General features: G+C 48.3%; 1 protein-coding gene across 3 annotated transcripts in view; it reads right to left on the bottom strand.

Annotated features, from left to right (window-relative positions):
* The window catches only part of CSNK1G3 (casein kinase 1 gamma 3), a 1,399,476-nt gene that overhangs the window by 236,220 nt on the left and 1,143,704 nt on the right, over nt 1-19,552 (bottom strand). The window lies entirely within an intron of this gene.

Below are 19,552 nucleotides of genomic sequence, written 5' to 3'. Positions count from 1 at the left end.
TACTCTAGGTAATGTGGCGGGTCAGAAGGAGGATGTGGACTCCATCTCACTGAAAGTTTTATTAAACCAAAGGAATGAACACCTATTTAACTAAGGGGTTTCCCCTGCTAACAACACTAGCTAAGGTGCTCATTAGTAGTCGGCGAGTCTAAACAGAATCTGTCTACTGTCCCAACTAACCTGTTCTGACCCTACCACTACTTTAACAACCACAACCAGGAGAATTGCTCCATTCTCCTGAAGGTATGTTTTTCACAAAGTTCAGTAAACTGTCCTTAAGTAGGTGCTAGTGATGGCTTTTATGAGGTCATACAGTTCTGTTACAGGGTTGTTCGGCTTCTCATTCTTCTCTTTTGAGACTATTCTCCATTTCCTTCTTGTTCTTTTCTCGATTTATTTTACTTGTAGTTATCCTTCTCTTTTCCCAAGGTAGCTTTATCCAACACTTTGGACTCTCCCCTTGGTTTCTCTAGATTTTGATATATAGTTCAGTCCCTGGTTTCTCTTCGGCTTTGGTCCTTATTCTCGGTTTCAACCTTCCATCTTCTATAGTATTTCTCTTCTCTGATTACACATTCTTTTTCTGGTGTAACCTCAATACGAACATCCCAGTCTTGAGGTTTCCTCACGCTCCTATTTTGTACTATATCAAGAATTTCTCCTCGATTGCGGGGACTATAAACTTTCCAGTAATGATTATCATTCGCTTCATTCAATGGCAACGCATTATTTTTTTAATATTTATTTTTTTTAACTGTGTTCATTGTTTTACACAATAACATAAGACAGCAGTATTCAATAGGCAGAAAGCAGTTAACCATATCACAAGTTTTAAACATACAAGTTCAGTTGCCGTCAGCAGAGTTCTTTGCTTTGTAGGAGGCATACTGTGCTTTGGACATCAAGAAGGCCACATACGGACCGGACACCAGACATTTCTGTGTCTTGCTTAGGGGTATAAAGTGGAACAGTAGTCCGCCTCTGTTAGGGAGAATTCTCATTTATGGCTGATTTCCTTCACCTAGTGAGTCCCCCAGCAACTTTGCTGGACTTCTGGAGTTTATTTTTTTCCACTTGGTGGGAGTGTGAGCTTTCCCCCCACTCTTACCTATGTTTTGCCATTTGTATTTCCCTGTTTTTGTGATTGTGGACTCTGAAGTACACTACTTCAGTAGCCCCCTTCTTTGTGTGTGTCACCCAGCACCTTCTGTGCAGTGGCACAGGGTTGTCTTTGAGACTTCCCCCACTCCATTTCTGAGGCGACTACCGTCCCCCAGAAAAGGGTAAAGTTACCATTAACTTTACTTAGTCAATCTACCACAGATCCAGTACACCCCATCTTCCATGGAGTACTGGAAAGGGTTAATCTGTATCCCTTTTTATCTGTACCTCCTAGAGCATCGTTTCGCTCTTTTAACATTTAGACTTGGCTGGTGGCAGTGGTGTCTACCCTAACTTTTCTACCGCGATTCTATTAGATAAAACGTGGAATTGTTCTTGGCTATTATATTAGCCTCAAACATAAACCCGGTTGACCAAATTGTCTTTCTTTTGGGCCCGGTTGGGTTTATTCGCCATTTCTTTTTGTTAAAGTCCTTCTTGTGTTTTACTTTGCGCAGCAAACTAGGTTCGCCTTCTTTGTTCACTGTTCACTGTCTATGGCAGGCTTCTGCTCAGAAGCCCTCCGCCAGGCGCCTGGGTGTCTAGGTCGACTGAATGTGAGGGAGGGGTGTAGTCACCCCCTGCACAGGCTATCCTAGGAAACCCAAGTCGCACTTTGCCATGATTGGCTGAGGTGGTTGTCCGGGCTGGACAACCCCCCCTGCTGGGTGATTGACAGCCAGGCTGTGTGAATGGGGGTTTTGCACATAAAAGGCAGGTCTCTTAGGCTAGAAGTCAGAGTCTCGACTGGATCTACAAGGAACCGAAGAGAAGCGGAGAGGACGGCTGCGGCAACTATCCCATCCCGGTGAAGCCCTGCTGAAGTCCTGAGCTATGTACCCTTCAACGACTAAGAAGATCCAGTCTGGGGTCTTCTTCCCTTGAGCCTGGTGGGGATAACCAGCTGATCTTCCACAGCCAGAGAATCCTCTTCCTTGGTCGAAATCGCTGCACACAGCTGTAGTGGTCCGGATAGCCATTTGAAGAGCCTCTCCTATTATTAAGGAGCGCACCTTTTATTCGTTGTCGCAGCTGCCGGCTTCATCCCTGTGTGGTGCAGACCCCCTTCAGACGTCGTCCTTCACAACGAAGCTCCAGGAATTGTGGGTCTGCGGGAAACCAACAGGAAAAACTGCAAAGGCACCAGATGCACCATTGGAATAAGGTACTGTGTTCTGCTTGAGGAAACTGGGTGAATCCCTTTTTCTTCATCTCCAAGGCTTGCCCTCGTCTTCCCTCCTTCTTATAACTTTTGCTTCCGAACATTGACAATATCGAAGTACTTTTGGCTTTGTAGAACCGTGAACCGTCTGTGTGATCTTCGGCAACAGGCCCCGGTGTCACTTGACCCTGGGCTCCGGCCCTTTGACTTTTGAACTCCTGTCTCTGAGTGTTTCTCGAATCTGTCTAACCAATATATTGCCTGTGATTTTTGCCTCCAACTCCCTCTGGGTATCTCAGGTGCTAAGTGTGTTTTTGCCCCGGTAGCATTTCAAGTCACGGATATGCTTTTATTTCGTAGACCAAACTGTCAAAAAGTGATCGCAATCGTGTTCGCGGTAACGTGTTTTGTGCCTAACACCGGTTCATTCAAACATAGGGTACTTACCAGGGTACTTACCTTGAGACTTACTGTACAAAGTGAATTGGTTAGTTGTAGTATATTTAACGTGTGGTTTTTGCTCAAGTTTAATAGAAGTGTTGTGTTTATAACAAATGGTTTAAAAATATATGAACTTATATTTTTCTACCTGAAACATTGAGTCAGTGTTTGCTTGAGTCACAGTAATTGTGGTCCCTTTGTGTAATCTCTGCTACTGCTCATATACTCTTGAGATAAGCCTGGCTGTTCCGCCACTGCTACGACTCTGACATAGCGGTACAGGCTTGTACCAAAGGTAAAACTTGTATTGCCACCTGTAGTCTTAATTGTGTGTAGTGGTCCCTAAGGGCACTGCACAGGATTCTGCCGAACAGCCTCCACATCAGGATAATACAGTAGATCGGTCTTCCAAAGATCCTGCAAAGGTGGTCTACATCTTTCCCATAGCATCCCTCCTTTTCGCAAGTACCAAAAGGAGACCCATGTGGCATCAAACATGCTTTGGCCCCTTCCGCAGCATATTCTAATAGAGCAACCAAGGGGGAAGGAGCAACACTCTTTCCCACGATCTCGCTAATTGTGCCAAAAACCTGGGGCCAAAAATCTAATTCAGGGACAATGCCTCGACAGATAAATAAATGTGGCCGGGAATAGCAAACATTGCTGGCGCATCTCGAGAAAGAATCTATACAGGTCAATGGGGGTCAAATAAAACTGGTATAGGAATTTGAAGAGTATCAGTTTAAATCTACTATTGAGCGATACCCTTTTAGTCTGTGCACAACAATGGCGCCATACCTTGTCTGGGATAGGAACACCAAGAGAATCTTCCCACCTCTCATGTGAATCATCAGCTCAGCTCACTGTGTTATCGATGATTTTTGGGTACAAACCAAAAACCAACCTCCCACTGCCCTCAGCACTAATTAACCCCAAGAGTAGAGGGGCAACTGTTGGCACCACAGGAAAAGAGGAGAGACTGTCCTTTAACACATTCCAAAGACTAAAATACAAGAACACGTCAAGTGCAGACGAGCCCCCAAATTGTTTTAACTGAAGTATGAGAAATTGACCCAGAGGAAAGAGATCCTGCCAACTAGAGCATCCAAGTCTGGCCATACATAGAGTGTAAATCTTTTCACTCAGGAGTTGGATACCGGGGACATGGACAACAGGCACAAAAGGGTGTGGCTGGGGTGGGGGCAGTACAACACATCCTGACGGGTCTTTCTCGACTCGCCGCCAAGCCCCACACGTGATCTCAACCATGTTGTTAGCTCTACCTATGTGTCCCGGTGAAGTCAAAATCACTGCTCTCAGAAGCTCTCCTTGTGCCATTGGAAGCGCAGAGCACGGCAATACTACACCAAATTATCAGTCAACTGAAACGGCACATACTTTGAAGGGTTAATGTTAACACCAGAATACTGCCCAAACTCAAGGACATCCTTCATAATAGGTGCCAGATTAACCTTCAGATCAATTATGAATAAGATCATGTCATCCGCATATAATGAAATGGGTGCATGAACAGGCTCACTCCCCTTTGGATGCGCTTGGTTCTTGTCAACTCAGCCAAAGGTTCCACGGCTAGGGAAAACAATAAGGGGCATAGGGGACACCCCTGCCTAGTTCCACGACCCATCCTAGTAGGTCTGACAAATCGTCCATTCACTCAAAGCCGAGCCATAGGGGATGTATATAATAAAGTCAAAAGTGAAAAACGCTTCGCCAACTCCCATACATCTAGTGCCATGAACAAGAAGGGCCATTGCACAGAGCCAAATGCCTTCTCGGCACAGAGAAGGGCTGCTACCACAGGGGTGTGTTGACCTAAGAGTGAGAGCAGGCCAAAGAGCCTAAGTAACCAGTACCATGTGGACTTGGACTATCCAGGGATAAAGTCCACCTGGTCTGCCTTAACACTCTTAAACATTAGCGGCGCAAATCTAGCAGCAAGAATCCTCTGTAATATTTCGTTATCAATATTTATGAGAGAACGGTCGATATGACGAACATTCCTCTGCTACCTACCAGCCTCACGCATTGACTCAGGGAGTCTAACATCCGGGACCGCCTGATGATACATGTTTAAAAGGTGGTGCAACAGGAACACTGCAAAAGCCTTGTAAAAAGCAGCAGAATATCCGTCCGGGCCTGGTGCCTTTCCAGAAGGGAGAGTTTTGATGGCACTATGGACCTCTTGAGCAGAGATTGGACTGCACAGCCATTCCCTTTCACCTTGTGTAAACCAATACGGACCAACATGACTCAAATCTATCAATGCTTGGCATGCAGTAATCTTGGGAGAATTTAGCGCACCATAAAATTCATCAAGGGAGAGAACAATTTCGTCATCAGTATACACCAGTTCGATTGCTTACAGCAGTAATATGCGACCTAAGAGTTTCAACCCTAACAGCACGTGCCAACAAACGGCCTGGGCACTAGCACTCACCATATTGGCAGACCAATGTCAGTCTGTGTAAAATAAACATCACCTCTACTAATAAGTTTTATAAAACCTTTCGGGAGGAATTAACCCCTCATTTAACGAAATTATTCAACTCAGTATGGAGAGCGAGGGTGGTCACAGCATCCATGTCAGAATCAGCTACGACAGTGTTGAAACCGGGGAAGGATCCTACAGATTGTGCCTCCTCTATAGGCCTATTGCACTATTAAACACGGGTGCTAAATTGTTGCGGAAAGTAATAGCGAATCGCTTAGACCCGGCCCTTCCACTATTGATAAATAATGACCAGACAGGCTTTATACATAATCGATCCACCTATGATAACATACGCCGTGCCATCAACCTAATTACCCTCGCCCGAAGACCCCGGGTGACCCGTCTATCCTGTCCCTGGACGCCCACAGGGCTTTCGATAGTATGTCTTATGGGTACCTGGAATTAGTGTTAAAGGGGTTTGGATTTGGCCTGGAATTCCCCATACTAATATTCTCAAATTTTCAAATTCCCTCAACTAAAATCAAAGTTAACAAAAATTGGACCCCCCTAATTGAATCAGCCAAGGGTACAAGGCAGGGCTGCCCTTTGTCCCCGTTGATATTAGCCTTAGCGATGGAGCCTTTTGCCCAGCACATTAGAGTACACCCAGGCATCCAGGGTTTTGAGGTAAAGGGGCAATCCCACAAAATCGCGTTATACGCAGATTATCTACTTTGCTTCTTACGAGACGCCCCCCGCACACTTCTGCCCCTTCTAGATCTTTTAAACCACTTCGCCATGATATCTGGCTTCAAGATAAATCCAGCTAAATCGGTGGGTATGCCTCTGTCCAATGACTTGGGTAGACTAGAAGAATTGCGAGCACTAACAAATTTTCTCTGATCCCCAACAGAGATTTCGTACCTGGGAGTAAAACTGACCCCAACATACGGGGGCATCAACAGGGCGAACATTTCCCCTTTATTTGAAGAGTTGAAGGAATGTTTGTGGCGATGGGACTCCCAGGAAATCTCATGGCTGGGCCGTATTAATGCGGTTAAGATGACACTTCTCCCGAAACTATTGTACGCCTTTCACTCCTTGCCAATAGCCATCCCAGAATTTGAGCTTATTCACCTTCAAAAGGAGATATACCAGTTTATCTGGAGGAAGAAGAAACCACGTATTCCTGGCAAACTCTTGACAAAGGGAAAACTATTAGAAGGACTAGGCCTTCCCTCAATACCACACTATTACAGGGCTGCGCAGGTAGCCGTAATGCTTTCCTGGAAAGGCTCCCCAGACCCTCCCAAATGGCTAGAGATGGAACTAGCCGCTGCTGCGCTACCTCTGGCGCATCTTCCGTTCCTTCAGAAAGGAGCGCGTAATTTCAGGACCGGAATACTACCAACCACCTTTTCCCCCCTGACGAGCTGGGATAAGGCATGATCGCAGAGGGGTATCCCATCAGGACTAGGGCCACTGTCCCCCAATCACCCAAAACCCAGCTTTCACCCCAGGCCTTGCACCCGCAGCGTACCAAGCCTGGTGCCGAGACAAACCTCTGTGCCTAAGAGATCTATACGTAGACCAGGAACCATTGACTTTCCAAGCATGTAAAGAAAAGTTTGGTCTCCCAGAAACAGAACGCTTCCGGTACATACAATTGTGCCACTGGCTCACTAATAGAGACACCTGCCGAGCAGCCCAAAGAACCCCCCCCTGGGCATAGAATTGAAAATCCTTGAGGGTCACCAATCCCATAAGATTTCACTATGCTATAAACTCCTAGAAAAAGCCTCCATAGAGGAGAAGCTCCCATATATGAAAGCTTGGGAGAGAGAGCTCGGCCTGGCGATCTCGGAGGAGTCTAGGCAGCGTATCTGGCACCGCACCCAGACCAGCTCTCGTTGTACCCTAATAAAAGAAAACGCTATCAAAATCTGCTTTAGATGGTACTCCCCCCCCCCCCCCCCCCCCCCCCCAGCAGACTCCACTCCATTAATCCAGAATATCAGGAAACATGCTGGCACGGATGTGGTGAGCGATGAGACATGGCTCATATGTGGTGGCATTGCCGGATTATTCAGTCATATTGGCTGGAGGTGAGATCTAGAATCAAGGACATCACGGGTTCCCTGCTCCACATGGACCCTAGGGTGTTCCTGCTCGGAGATGTCCCAGAGGATGGGTCCTTCCCTATGTCAGGGCATAAAGCAAGTCTAATCTCCCACTTATTAGCGGCGGCCCGCATTACTAGGGCTCGATTTTAGAAAATGATAGAAGGCCCACATCTAGCATACTGGTGGTTGAAATTATGGGAATTGTTAGCTCTAGAAAAACTTTCAGCGGTGATGGAAGGGAAACTCTCGAGATTCCGGAAGATCTGGCACCCCTTCCTAGAATTTGTCTCTGACGAGGAGCATATGTACTTCCAACCACAACTCTTAAAGAACTTCATGAATTCTTGAATTATCCATGGTCTTATTAACTTTGCATTTGCACACTTCGAATGGAGGAGATACAGCAGTGGTAACTATGTTTTCAAATTCTTTGACATCCTCTACTCCTCAATGAACTGATGGTTTACTCTGGTTAAAAGAGAGAGGATTGACCCAATGAACTCAACTTAGTGTATTAATTCCTTCCTTTTTTTTTTCTCTTTCTCTTCTCTTTCGTTCCCCCTTCCCAGCTTCTTTTTATCACACCAAAGGAATGAAATGAAGAAATAACGCATTGTACACTTTATTACTTACCGCTAGCATCTATGTTGAGCAGATGGAATGTGGAAGAATTGTTGAGATATAAATGTTCTATCGAGTCGTACAAAATGAAATTCTGGAGTGTTAATTGTTGTATTGTTTTTATATCGAAAATCAATAAAAATATTTAACCAAAAAAAAACATCACCTCCCTCTCAACAGCCTCTCTGAATTTCCCAAGTTTGTTCTGAAATTGTGCCTGAAACAAAGGGGTCTGTGAGGAATGCAGTGTCCAATTCAATACCCCGCAGCAGAGATTCACTATCAGCAAGTTCAGCCGCCCTTATGGTTTTAAAGATACCTAACTCCCTTCGCAATACATACTCTGCAGAGTACACACTTAAAAGCTTCCCAGAGGACAGAGAAGGAGGCCACTGTCCATGCATTGTCTCAGAAAGAATTAACAATACTTTCCCCAGACGTAGAGGGATAGAGTTCTTGAAGAACCAACTGTTACCACCCCGCCTCTTACCAGGATTATCCTTAATTACCACCACTGGATCATAGTCAGACAAAGTATGCGCCACAATCGTACAATCCATTACCCAGCCCGTACACCTCTGAGAAGGTAGTATGTAATCATACCTGGACGCTGATTGATGTACCGTGGATCTAACCGTGCACCCTCTATCAAGTCTATGACAATCTCTCCAAACATCTACAAGTTCACTAGGGGTGCAAATCTGCTGAAGCTTATGTGTGGGCTTTGTGACTGATCTGGTAAGCCCACCTAACCTATCCAGGACAGAATCCAAAACTGCATTAAAAACCCTCACCCAGATGATGACGTTGGCCGAATACCTCCGAAGCTGAGACTCAATCCACTCAATGTGTCAGAGTCAGTATTGGGACCATAGTAATTGACCAGTGTGACACCCTGGCCTTGCAGCACACCAGAAAGGATCAACACCCTCCCCTCAGTATCCTTCACCAATTTAGAAAAAAAAACCAGTGCACGACAAATAACTATGGAGAACCCCCCCTTGAGTAGTGGGAAAAAGAAGAGAAATATCTGTGGGACCACTAGGATTTGGCAAACTTGGTCACGTCTCTAAGGGGGGAAAAATTATAAGTTACTCACTGTAGTGACTAACCTACTCCTAGTCTATAGTCCCTTTTCCTCCATACTGTATGGGCGTCCCTCGCTAGGGACGGGAGACTTTTTCACCAGAAAAATCATCTCCCACTTTAAATTTAGAAGTGCGGGGCACGGCCCTGGGAGCATGCGCTCCCCGACTCCGCCCACCGGCACCACTCCTCTGTCCCCTTTGATGCATCGACAATATTAACATTGCCTAATGACACCAGTTTTATTAGGGAGGAGGATGGTGGGACGTACGGAGGAAAGGGTACTATGGACTAAGAGTACGTTAGTCACTACGGTGAGTACTTTATAATTACTCCTATGTCCCGTCCCCTTTCCTCCATAATTTATGAGCGAGTACAACTGAATGTAGCCCCAGGGTGGAGATGTGCTCTCTTTAGGAACTTTCTAAACACTGCCTGAACAAATTCTGCGTCCAACCTGAAGCCGGCATACAAGCAGTAGTGCTTGAAGAAGGCCGAGGGCATAGCCCATGTAGCTGCCTTGCTGATAACCTGCCACGGGACGTACCTCTGGAAAGCGACTGTCGTGGCTTTAGCGCTGATTGCGAGGGCATGCATATTTGTTTGAAGAGGTTTGTGCTGACCCTTGTATCCCTCCTTGATGGCTTGGCAGCTAGGCTTTGACCCACCGAAGGTGACAAAAAGGGTGTCTGACTTGCGGAAGCTCCTGGTCCTGTCCAGGTAGTATCTCGGCGCACGCCTCACTTCCAGATAGTGAAATCCCCTCTGAGCGTCATCCTTAGAGTCTGAAGAACGTTGGTAGCACTATCTCCTCATTTAGATGAAGAGGAGACCACCTTAGATAAGAATGAGGGGTGAGTTCTAAGCACCACCTTGTCCTTATGTAAAGTAGTATAAGGTGCTGAGGCCACCAGTGCCTGAATTTCAATGGTACGGTGTGCAGAGGTAAGGCCCACCAGGAGGGCCGTCTTAATGGTGACTAGCCTGATGTCCGTGGAAGCCATAGGTTCGAATGGTTTATGAGCGAGAGCACCTAAGAGCACATTGAGGTCCCACACCGGTTGTGGCTACTTGATAGGCGGATAAAGCCTGGTCAGGCTCGCCAAGTATCTTTTAACCCCCAGATTAGAGGATGAAAATACCTCCTCCTCCGAGTTCCTGTAGGCTCCAATGGCTGCCAGATAGGAGCGGCATGTGTATCTGTACCCCCAGAGTGTGCGAGGTGCGCAGAGAAGGATAGCATGTCTAATATGCAGGTCAACGGATCAACCTCCTTCGATTCTGCCCAGTGACAAAACCTGGTCGACTTGCTTTTGTATTGGCTCCTGGTAGCCTCGCTCCTAGCCCCTTGTATGTGTCTAGGTTAGCCTCTGACAGATGAAGATGCCTCAATGTGACCTGTTCATGAACCATGCTGCGAGGGCTAACTTCTCGGGTGCAGGGTGGATTACCGTGCCTCCCTGCTGAGAGGGTAGGTGTGCTGGGCCCAGAGGAAGGTGCACCGGGGCAAGCTCCGACAGGATCAGTAGTTTAGAGAACCATGGCCTTGCGGGCCACCACAGAGCTATCAGGATGATACGGAGTTGCCGGGCCTCCCTGATCTTGCAGATTACCCTGTGAACCAGGGGAGTGGGAAGGAAGGCACAAACGTTCATGTTGTTCAACTGGATTTGCATCGCGTCGCTCAGAGAGCCCCGGCCCTGTCCCTGCCAGGACGCAAACTGGGCGCACCTCCTGTTGGACCAGGTGACAAAGATCCACCTGAGGATGACCCCACTTGTTGAAGATCCCCTTAGGACCTGTTCGTCCAACTGCCATTCGTAGTTGTCCGCACCCAGCCTGCTGAGGTCTGTCCACCTCTAGGTTGGGCTCCTCACTTCCAAATGTTGACTGCTGGAGTGCAGAGGTGAGGAGACATGGTGCCACCCTGCTTGTTGGTGTAATACATGCTGGTGGAACTGTCCATTTGAATGAGAATCGGCTTGCCACTGATCATCGGGAGAAAGGCTTTGAGAGCGAGCCAGATGGCCATTAACTCAAGCCGGTTGATGCGAGCCGCCTGCTCCTGATGGGACCATACCTCATGGACACTGGCTGCCCAAGGTAGCTCCCCAGCCCTCTAGGGGCGAGTTTGTGGTGATAGTGACCTGTGGTGTTGGTTGATGGAAGGGCCTGCCTACCCGCTGGTTGTTGTCCGTGCTCCACCAGACTTGGTTCCTGGTGGAGATGTGGGATGATGAACTTCTCCGCATGTGAACCCTTCTCCTGACTCCAGGAGGCTGCAAAGTGCAGTCACCTCATTTTGAATCTCATATGCAGCACTGCCAGGAGACAGGCCCCCATGCTACCCAAGAGGTGTTGGTACCACCATGCTGAGGCAACTGCTCGGCTGAGAAGATGCCCTGTGGCCCTCTTGATGGCTGCGATCTTGTCCTCTAAGCAGAAAATCCTCTCAGAGCTTGTATTCCAGATAAGGCCCAGGCCCTGGAAGGTTAGATTCTGCGTGGGCGTCAACTGTGATTTCTTGAGATTGATGGAAAATCCCAGCTCGTGTAGTGTACCCATGAGGGAGGAGGCGTGATTTCTTGAGATTGATGGAAAATCCCAGCTCGTGTAGCGTACCCATGAGGGAGGAGGCAGTGTGCTGGACTGCCTCTGGAGAACTGGCCCTGACCAGCCAGTCACCTGGATATGGGTAGACGTGGTGACCCTGAGCAGGGCTGCCACCGCGTTCATCAGTCTTGTAATCCCTGGGGGCTGAATTCAGTCCAAAGGGTAGAACCTTGTACTGGTAATGAAAGCCCATGATCCTGAATCTCAGAAAGGACCAATGTGGTTGCCAGATTGGGACATGTAGATAGGCATCCTTCAGATCCAGGGAGTGCATCCAGTCCCCCGCATACAATGTCTTCGCTATAAGCGCTGGGGTAATCATCTTGAACTTTTGGAGAGGAAGAGAAAGGTTCAAGGTGGAAAGGTCCAACACAACACACAGGCCAGCCTGGTTCTTTTTGTGTATGGTAAAAATCTGTGAATAGAAGCCCAGCTCCCGTTGGGGGGGGGGGGGGGGTGGGGGGGGGGGACTTCCTCCACTGTCTGACTCTCTACGAGCGAGCACATTTCCGCCAACAGAGTTGCTGCAGCTTCCCCCAGTAAGCGGGTGGTAGAGGTTGAGGCCTACCCTTCACCTCAGGACGGGGCCTGGAAGGCAGACTGCCCTCGGCTGTAGCGCCGGTAGTGTTGCATACAGGCGCTTCCTCAGATATCAGTCCAGTGTTCGGGCGTAGCCCCGCGGGTTGAGGCCCAGTAACAGAATCTTGCAGTCCCCTCAGCAGTGTAACCGGTAGGATCTTGCAACCCCTCGGCCTGGTGGCGGTTAGCTGAAGCAGCCTTGGTACTCATGCTGCTGCTAGAACCTACTAGGTCCCTCCCGTTCTTGCGCTGCCAGGGGAATGGGTCGCTTTGTGGGGTGCAGAGGAGAACAGTGCACCTACCTTGGGCCTGGTCTTCTGCTTCACAAAAATGTTCATGTCCTCTGCAGGTGACCTACCGAAGAGCTCCCTCCATCTGGCTAATCTGTTATTGAATGCGCGCGGTGTGAGTGTGTCGCACTTGGTACAGCCTTATGTCGTCAACAGGCACCGGGAAGGAGCGTGGCGCCTGAGGACAGAGTTCTACCTGATTGAAAAGAAGACAAATGTACTTCTCTGGGGAACAGCAAGGGAAATTACTAGGCCGGAGGCCTAACCCAGGAGCGCTGGTTAAGGTGGTCCGCTCCTGTCGACGCAGAAAAGAACACTGGGGAGTGGCGCCGGTGGGCATAGTCAGAGGAGCGCATGCTCCCAGGGCTGCGCCCCTGCGCGCATCAAAATTTAAAGGTGAAAAAGGTTCAGTCTACTGTCGGAATAGGTGTGTTTCCTGTGAAAAGGCCACATCTACGCAATACATCTCCATATATAGCAACACACCTTCCTGTTTTTGGAGGGACACTTAAGACCTCAGACATTCCAAGTCATGCATTTAACCCCTGGTACCAGCCATGTGGAACACAAACAGTAATTCAAATAGATCTGCAAACACTCCACTGTTCCACCTCACAGGAAGGATCATAAGAGGAAACAGTGCAGACATCCAGTCCAGCACCTGCATTGCAGAGTTGTATTGCTAAATAGAACAGAAGGCTCACAGGACCCGTACAACCTGCTGCCTGAATAAATAAAACAGGTCAAACCATACATAACACTCCAACTCCATTCCCAATTCCCCCACAAGCAACCCCAAAATGCCCATCAGAAACAACCCAAAAGAGCTCCCCGGACCAGCACCAACCCCCACTGGCAACCCCAACCTGCCAATTAAATCCCAATGCCTCTAATGCGACGTTGTATGAAGACCACAAGAAAGCCAAGACAACTGCATCCCACCCACAGGCCGCCTACCAAAACAGTGAAGCACAGCAACAACCCCTGTACAAAAGGCATCCCCAGAGACGCTGTCATGATGCCTACCACCGGGCATCCAGAGCAAGTCTATCAACCTAGGAAGCAGGCATCATGTTACCTGGAGCAAACCCAGCAACCCCTGTTAGGGGCTCTCTGGGTACAGTCCTAGTGCCATAAGCGCCAGGTTCATATGTTAAAACTTACCTGAGGCAGACCATGCTGCAAGGGATCCAAGCCCATGTGAGGCTTGAAGGGACTATTGTATGTTAGGGACTATTTTGTTACTCGGTGTGGCTGTGGAGGAATACTTACCTGGGACTACTTTGAAGGCTATTTAAACCACACCCGAAGAGCAGCACAAGCTTCGCATTATTCTGCATCCAGCAGCGTAACGCTCACTTTGTCTGCAGTCAGCATCCAGCATCCTGCCACGCCCGCCTCGAGTCCAGAGCGCCTAGAAAGAAGGGAAAGAAGAAGAAAGGTTAGAACAAGACCTTTACTGGATTTCTTACCTGATTTCAGATTCAGCGCTTCTTCGAACCAAAAACAGAATTCATTTTAAACGTGTTGCATCGCCAGCAGCAGCGCCGCGCTATATTCACTGTTCCTTGCAGCATCTCTACGATATGGTGCTTTCTCCATCACCTAGTTGCCGCATTCCAGCGCCTAAGGGGGACAAGAAAACGACAAGGTGAGCCAAGGGAACAAACAAGGACAATCTCTTGCCACCATATGCTTACCTGATTTTACCGCAGGAGGTATTATCCACAAGCACGCCAAATCTTCCTACGCTGCACCTGCAAGAAAAGAGAAAGCAGCGAGTTAAACCTTGGCATCATTTACCGGACAGTGTTACAAAACACAGACTCTTACCTGAACGCTTTCAGTTGCCACAAGATGATCATCTTTTGGGTCTAAGCTGCAAAAGAAACAACGAATTGGACATGAGTGATTAATCAGACATTTTGAACTCATTAGAACTATAAACTTACGGCCTTTCACCCGGAGGTTTGGAGCCAAGATTTGTCCAGAACTCTTCCAATATCCTCAAGCCAGTGAAGTAACTGGCCATCAACGCGCCCCTGCATTCTTCGCAGGATGGAGAGCTCATCATACAAAACTATAAGGTGAGCTTTGTGAAAGGGAATGTCAAAAGTGATAAGTGGGGACGCAGTGAGGTGTTGATACTCAAATCCACGGGTGGCTAATTCCCTTTCCCCGTCTTTAGGAGACTACTTCTACGGGTCAAGCAGACGAAGCTAGGTGGGCCAGTCCAGTCAGTCATCTCTGCACTACGCATCACATTGGTGGAGACCATGGCTGTCCAGTTCCGCTCGACACCACTGTGGGAGCCAGTTGAGCGTAACAAACGCCAGCCAGAGTCCCGTAAACTGGAGCCTTCAGGATTATTACCACCCTTTGAAGGTCCAGAACCTCAGAGCGTACAATCCAGAAAGTCAGCAGTGTCCTCCAGGGAGTCAAAAAACATTGCCTTCCCTTTATATTCAACCCACAGTTTAGCAGGAAAGAATATTCATGCAGCCTCCGTTTACATCAAGAAACGATTTCTGAGATGCTTGGACCCTATTGGAAAAGTCAACGAACAGTCACACTGGATCACCTTTAAACAAATGATCTCCCAACTCCCTGGAGCGATGCAGAGCAAAGTCCCTGTCCCGATAATTAAGCAGCCGAGCAATGATAGGCCTGGCAGGGGCTCTAAGGATAGGTCCCCACACCTCCAGGGATGCGATGAGCCCTTTCTACAACAAAAGATGTTTAAAAGCCATTTTGACCAAGAGTCTCATGAAGGATAGATTCCACAAGTAGTTCCACGGGTCCTGAGGTCTCCAATTCAGGAATCCAGATGATCCTAAGATTGTTCTTGCGGATCTCTGTTACAATACTTGTTATTCAGAGATTTACTTGAGCGTTTTAGTTAGTTTGGCAATTTCTCTCCAGGATGTCGAGGCTTCATCCTCTACTGTGGAAAGGTGGTCAGCTCAAGTCTGCCAGCAGCCTCAGCATGCAATCCTACAACCTTCCTATTCTTGGCAGAGGCAGCAAACTGTAGTTTAGCCTGGCAATGTTCCGATTAGGCCATCGCAGATGGGGCATCCAGTGTATAAGGCAAGGCACCAGCTGGCTGACACACCATCCACTGATCAACTTGACAACAGTGTTCAAAACTTAGCAATCAGGAGCACGGCGGAGCACCAATCGGGTGCAAGTTGGGATAGTAGCATAACAACTGAGCTGCCCCCCACAATGATGCACACCTCAACCCAGTGGTACTGCACTTGTTACCAACAGGCAAGCTGCAATAAGACCCACAGAGATCTGCAATACTGCAGTACCCTCGCTCATTGTGCCTGGGCAGAATCCAGTTCTGTGTTTGTTAAAGGAGTGATGGGAGGCAACAGTCAGCCGACTCATCCCCCGCTGAGCAACTGAATAGTGTAGGAGGGTGGAGGAGCTAAGGATGATAATTGTTGAGAAGGTGCAACTGGAGACAGGTCGCCCCCCCCCTAACGACATGCACCAAAGAACCCCAAAGTGCAGTAAGGGCTGCGCCTATCTCCCAGCCACAAGGATTCCTGCTTGGTCTGTCAGCCAGGTGTGCCAATAGACCGTGCCTTCCAAATAGGGAGGTCTCCGGGCGGTAAGCAAAATTTAGTGCACACAAGGGGCTCAGCAGTGTCATCTGCATAAAGAAAATAGGCAATGACGGGCCCCCGGGTGCCCAGGATAAACTGCGGCGTGCCACCGACCTACATCCTCAATCCCACTTGCAACTGCCTCTTGTTGCATACACCACGGTACTCCAAGCCTCAGGGAAAGCTCTGGCTAACCACAGACTCCGTTGCACGGCGGCTGCTGTCTCCCAAGGCCACATATAACATGGTGTCCAGTTGCATGAAGTGGTTGCGCCAATCCCATAGCTGCCTCCCACACATTGCAGGGTCCTGAGTGCCGGCATATTACAGTACAGCGCCACCAGAGCCTCCGGTGCACAGGATCTGAGCTCAGCAAGGGAGGGGGAAGACACCAGGCCGAGCCTCCCTCTGCAACCGCCGCACCGTGTAGCGGAAGCCACAGAAGCTCCACAGTCACTCTGAAAGGCACAAAAGCCGCCCGCTGTCTTCCCCCGCAATCTGGCTGCTCTGCTGCACCAGCACGGCATTGATACCTCAGTATAATGTCAGGATAGTCGAGGGCAGAGCGTGAGCTCACTCAAAGGGCGGCCATCATGCTTTATCTCAACATGGGCAAGTAGGAGCATTTCATTAATCTTTCGTCCCCCCCCGCGTCTCCAGTTTTCCCAGTTACCTGTCGTGTTAAGGGATAAAGTCACTGGGTTTATTATTCGGGTGGGACCCTCTCTCCAGTTGATCAGAGTGGCATCTCGTGGCGTTTCCTTGCTTAGCTGCACAAACAGTTTCCTCTATCTCTTTTTCCGGTAGGTTCCTTGTTGGTTCTAGAAGAGTGGTATCAGCGTTCACAGGATCTCTGGTCCATCACGATTCAGTAGTGGTCAAGCCACCACTCATCTTTCTCGCTGGATAAGGCCACCTTATGTCCGCTTTGTTCTTCTCTCCTCTTTGGCGAGTGGAGTGGTATCAGCGATGTTCAAGGGACCACTTGTCCACTATGGTTCTGTTGTAGTCAAACCACCACGTGACTGTCAGGATACAGACGCCACACTTGTGTTAGTTTTTCTCTTCTCTCTAGATCTCTGATGCTGCACGTCTGATTCTGCAAGTTACTTCCTTTCGATCACAGGAAGCTTTTTCTCTGTGTAAGCTAATGAACTGAAGAGGAACAGTTGAAATCAGGCCCTGTTCCCCCACCCTCCAAAAACTCGAACCGGAAGAAAAACCAAAGACAATATGGTTGCACGATCGCACAAGCTCGCACCAACCCCCACAACACCTCCAATGGACAAATACAATGAAAGATATCCTCTCAGCCAACCTTACCACCCAATCGCAGTTCGAACATTACACAAGGTGGCTGAAGAACCGCAGGATGAAACTAAAGACAACTCCATTGACAGCTGACAGAAGCGACAAGAAGCTATGCATCTAGCCATTAGAGGCAACGCAATATAGTCGCTTTTGACATGAAGCACACATGCCATCCGCACATCGGGACACAACCACGCACCCAAATACACGAAGAACACAGGCGTACAGTTCCATAAGTTAGAGGACAGTAACATGTACATACTGCCTGCACGTTTATTATCGCAGCAACATAAACATCTCAAGAAGCAAAGACGATCTCATACAAATGCTTGCAGATGCTTACATGCAACTAACCTACAGAACACAGGAACACTTGGGGACTCAGCAAAGCTAGAACCCACCAACCTATCGATACTATGGAAAAGCACATACAGTAGAAACCAGACTATGGCTCAGGAAGTCACAGTAGGCCACAACGGTCTCAGAAAGCAAAGGCTAAACTGAATAGAGCGTGAACTAGAGAGCTGCCATGTGTGGAACAGGGCCACTGCCAAGGTTGCAGTGTTACAAATTACATTCTTCCGCCTGAACTGAAATAACACCAGCACGGCAGAACCAAATGATTCTCCTAAATTCAAGCTAATTCGGAGTTCCAGAAGCTCACAAACCCGTTCTCTGGACAGGTTGTCCGTCAGAGCCGACGCCAAGCCAGACAGCTCAGAAGAGCAGAGATCTCACAAGCTAGACAGCGGCTGGCAACAAAGTTCTTACTACCAGAGACGAAGTTACACAAAGGGAAAGGAGCACTCATAGTTGCACAGGCTACCTTGAGCAGGTACACCCAGAGCTGAGAACCAACTTGGGTTCAGGGTCTGGGGTCTAACGGCACGACCAATCACAAATGATGTCCCATGTCCCAAGGGTTGGGCAACAGGGGCCACCAACCAATCATTGGGTCTGCATACTGAAACATTTAGAAGTAACACTTTTCGGGCTGATCCGGGCAGGACACCTGACATGGGAGAGCCAGTGAGCTAACCTCTACAGGAACTGCTATAAGGGAGCTACCACTCAATGCCCAATCGTGACCAGCGATAGGTTTGCTGGAGAAGGGCCCAAGTTGTGATGCCATTGTGACATAGATTTGCCTAAAAACTGGTCTGCGAGCCAGTCTTCACAGAGTATGCCTGGAATTCTATCCACATGCTAATCCCTTATGGTTTGTTGGCTGTAAACCCACAGTTGGACTTGCATTCCTTTTGGGAAAGGGGAAGGAGTTAGGCCTTCCATGAGTTCAGAGTCTGCGAACTCCTAGCAACCCAACCTGCTTGCTTGGGAGGTCTCCCCTAACAGAGCAACTTTGGAACTCGTAGGCTTCCCCTCTGTCTCTCCAGTCTCTGCTTGTTTTTTTGACATAGCCGTGGGACTTCCCTGGTGCAGTCTCATATTCCTTTCTCTCCTTTTGTTCTGCCTTCTGTACTCTGTAAGGGTGTCAAAGGAGGATGCTGACACAAGGGTGGCATTTTGGTTGGTAACTAATTTATCAAAACCCCACTATCCGCATCATCTAAGGGGGTATCCCCTGCCTCAAACTAAAGCTAAAGAATCCATCAGAATGTCTATCTAAATCAAACTCCACCGTCCTGTGTCACAACCTACTTCCATTCCTTACTCTACAACTAAAGAATACGTCAACAGAAAGTTCCTTCTGCAGGAGAAGGACCTCCGTTCTCCTGGTATTTGGGTGGTATTCCCAGAAACGTTCTTTGGCAAAAAGAGGACAGGGGGAATGACCTCCTTTCCCTGGCATGTGGTTCCAACAAAGCTTTGCACCAGTAACCTTCAGAGCCAGGAGAATGTCTCCTTTCATCTGGAATTGGTTGGCACACTCCAATATAGTTCACAACATAGCCAGGGGAAAGACTCCCTCCTTCCCCTGTTGTCTCTTGAGTGTATCAAAAGGACGTTCAATTACTTCAGCTGGAGAGAGTGACTCCCTTCTCCTAGTGTTTGAAAGTTATTTTCTGTATCTCTAAACTTGATGTTTCTTTCACCCCCTTGTTGTGGAATTAGCAACGTCCCAAATCCTTCTCGGG

The sequence above is a fragment of the Ambystoma mexicanum genome, chromosome 6p, assembly GCF_040938575.1.
Source record: "Ambystoma mexicanum isolate Mex_15411 chromosome 6p, UKY_AmexF1_1, whole genome shotgun sequence".
Taxonomy (NCBI): Eukaryota; Metazoa; Chordata; class Amphibia; order Caudata; family Ambystomatidae; genus Ambystoma; species Ambystoma mexicanum.
Note: the sequence above shows the minus strand (reverse complement) of the source record. Positions and strands in the feature narration are given on the sequence as shown.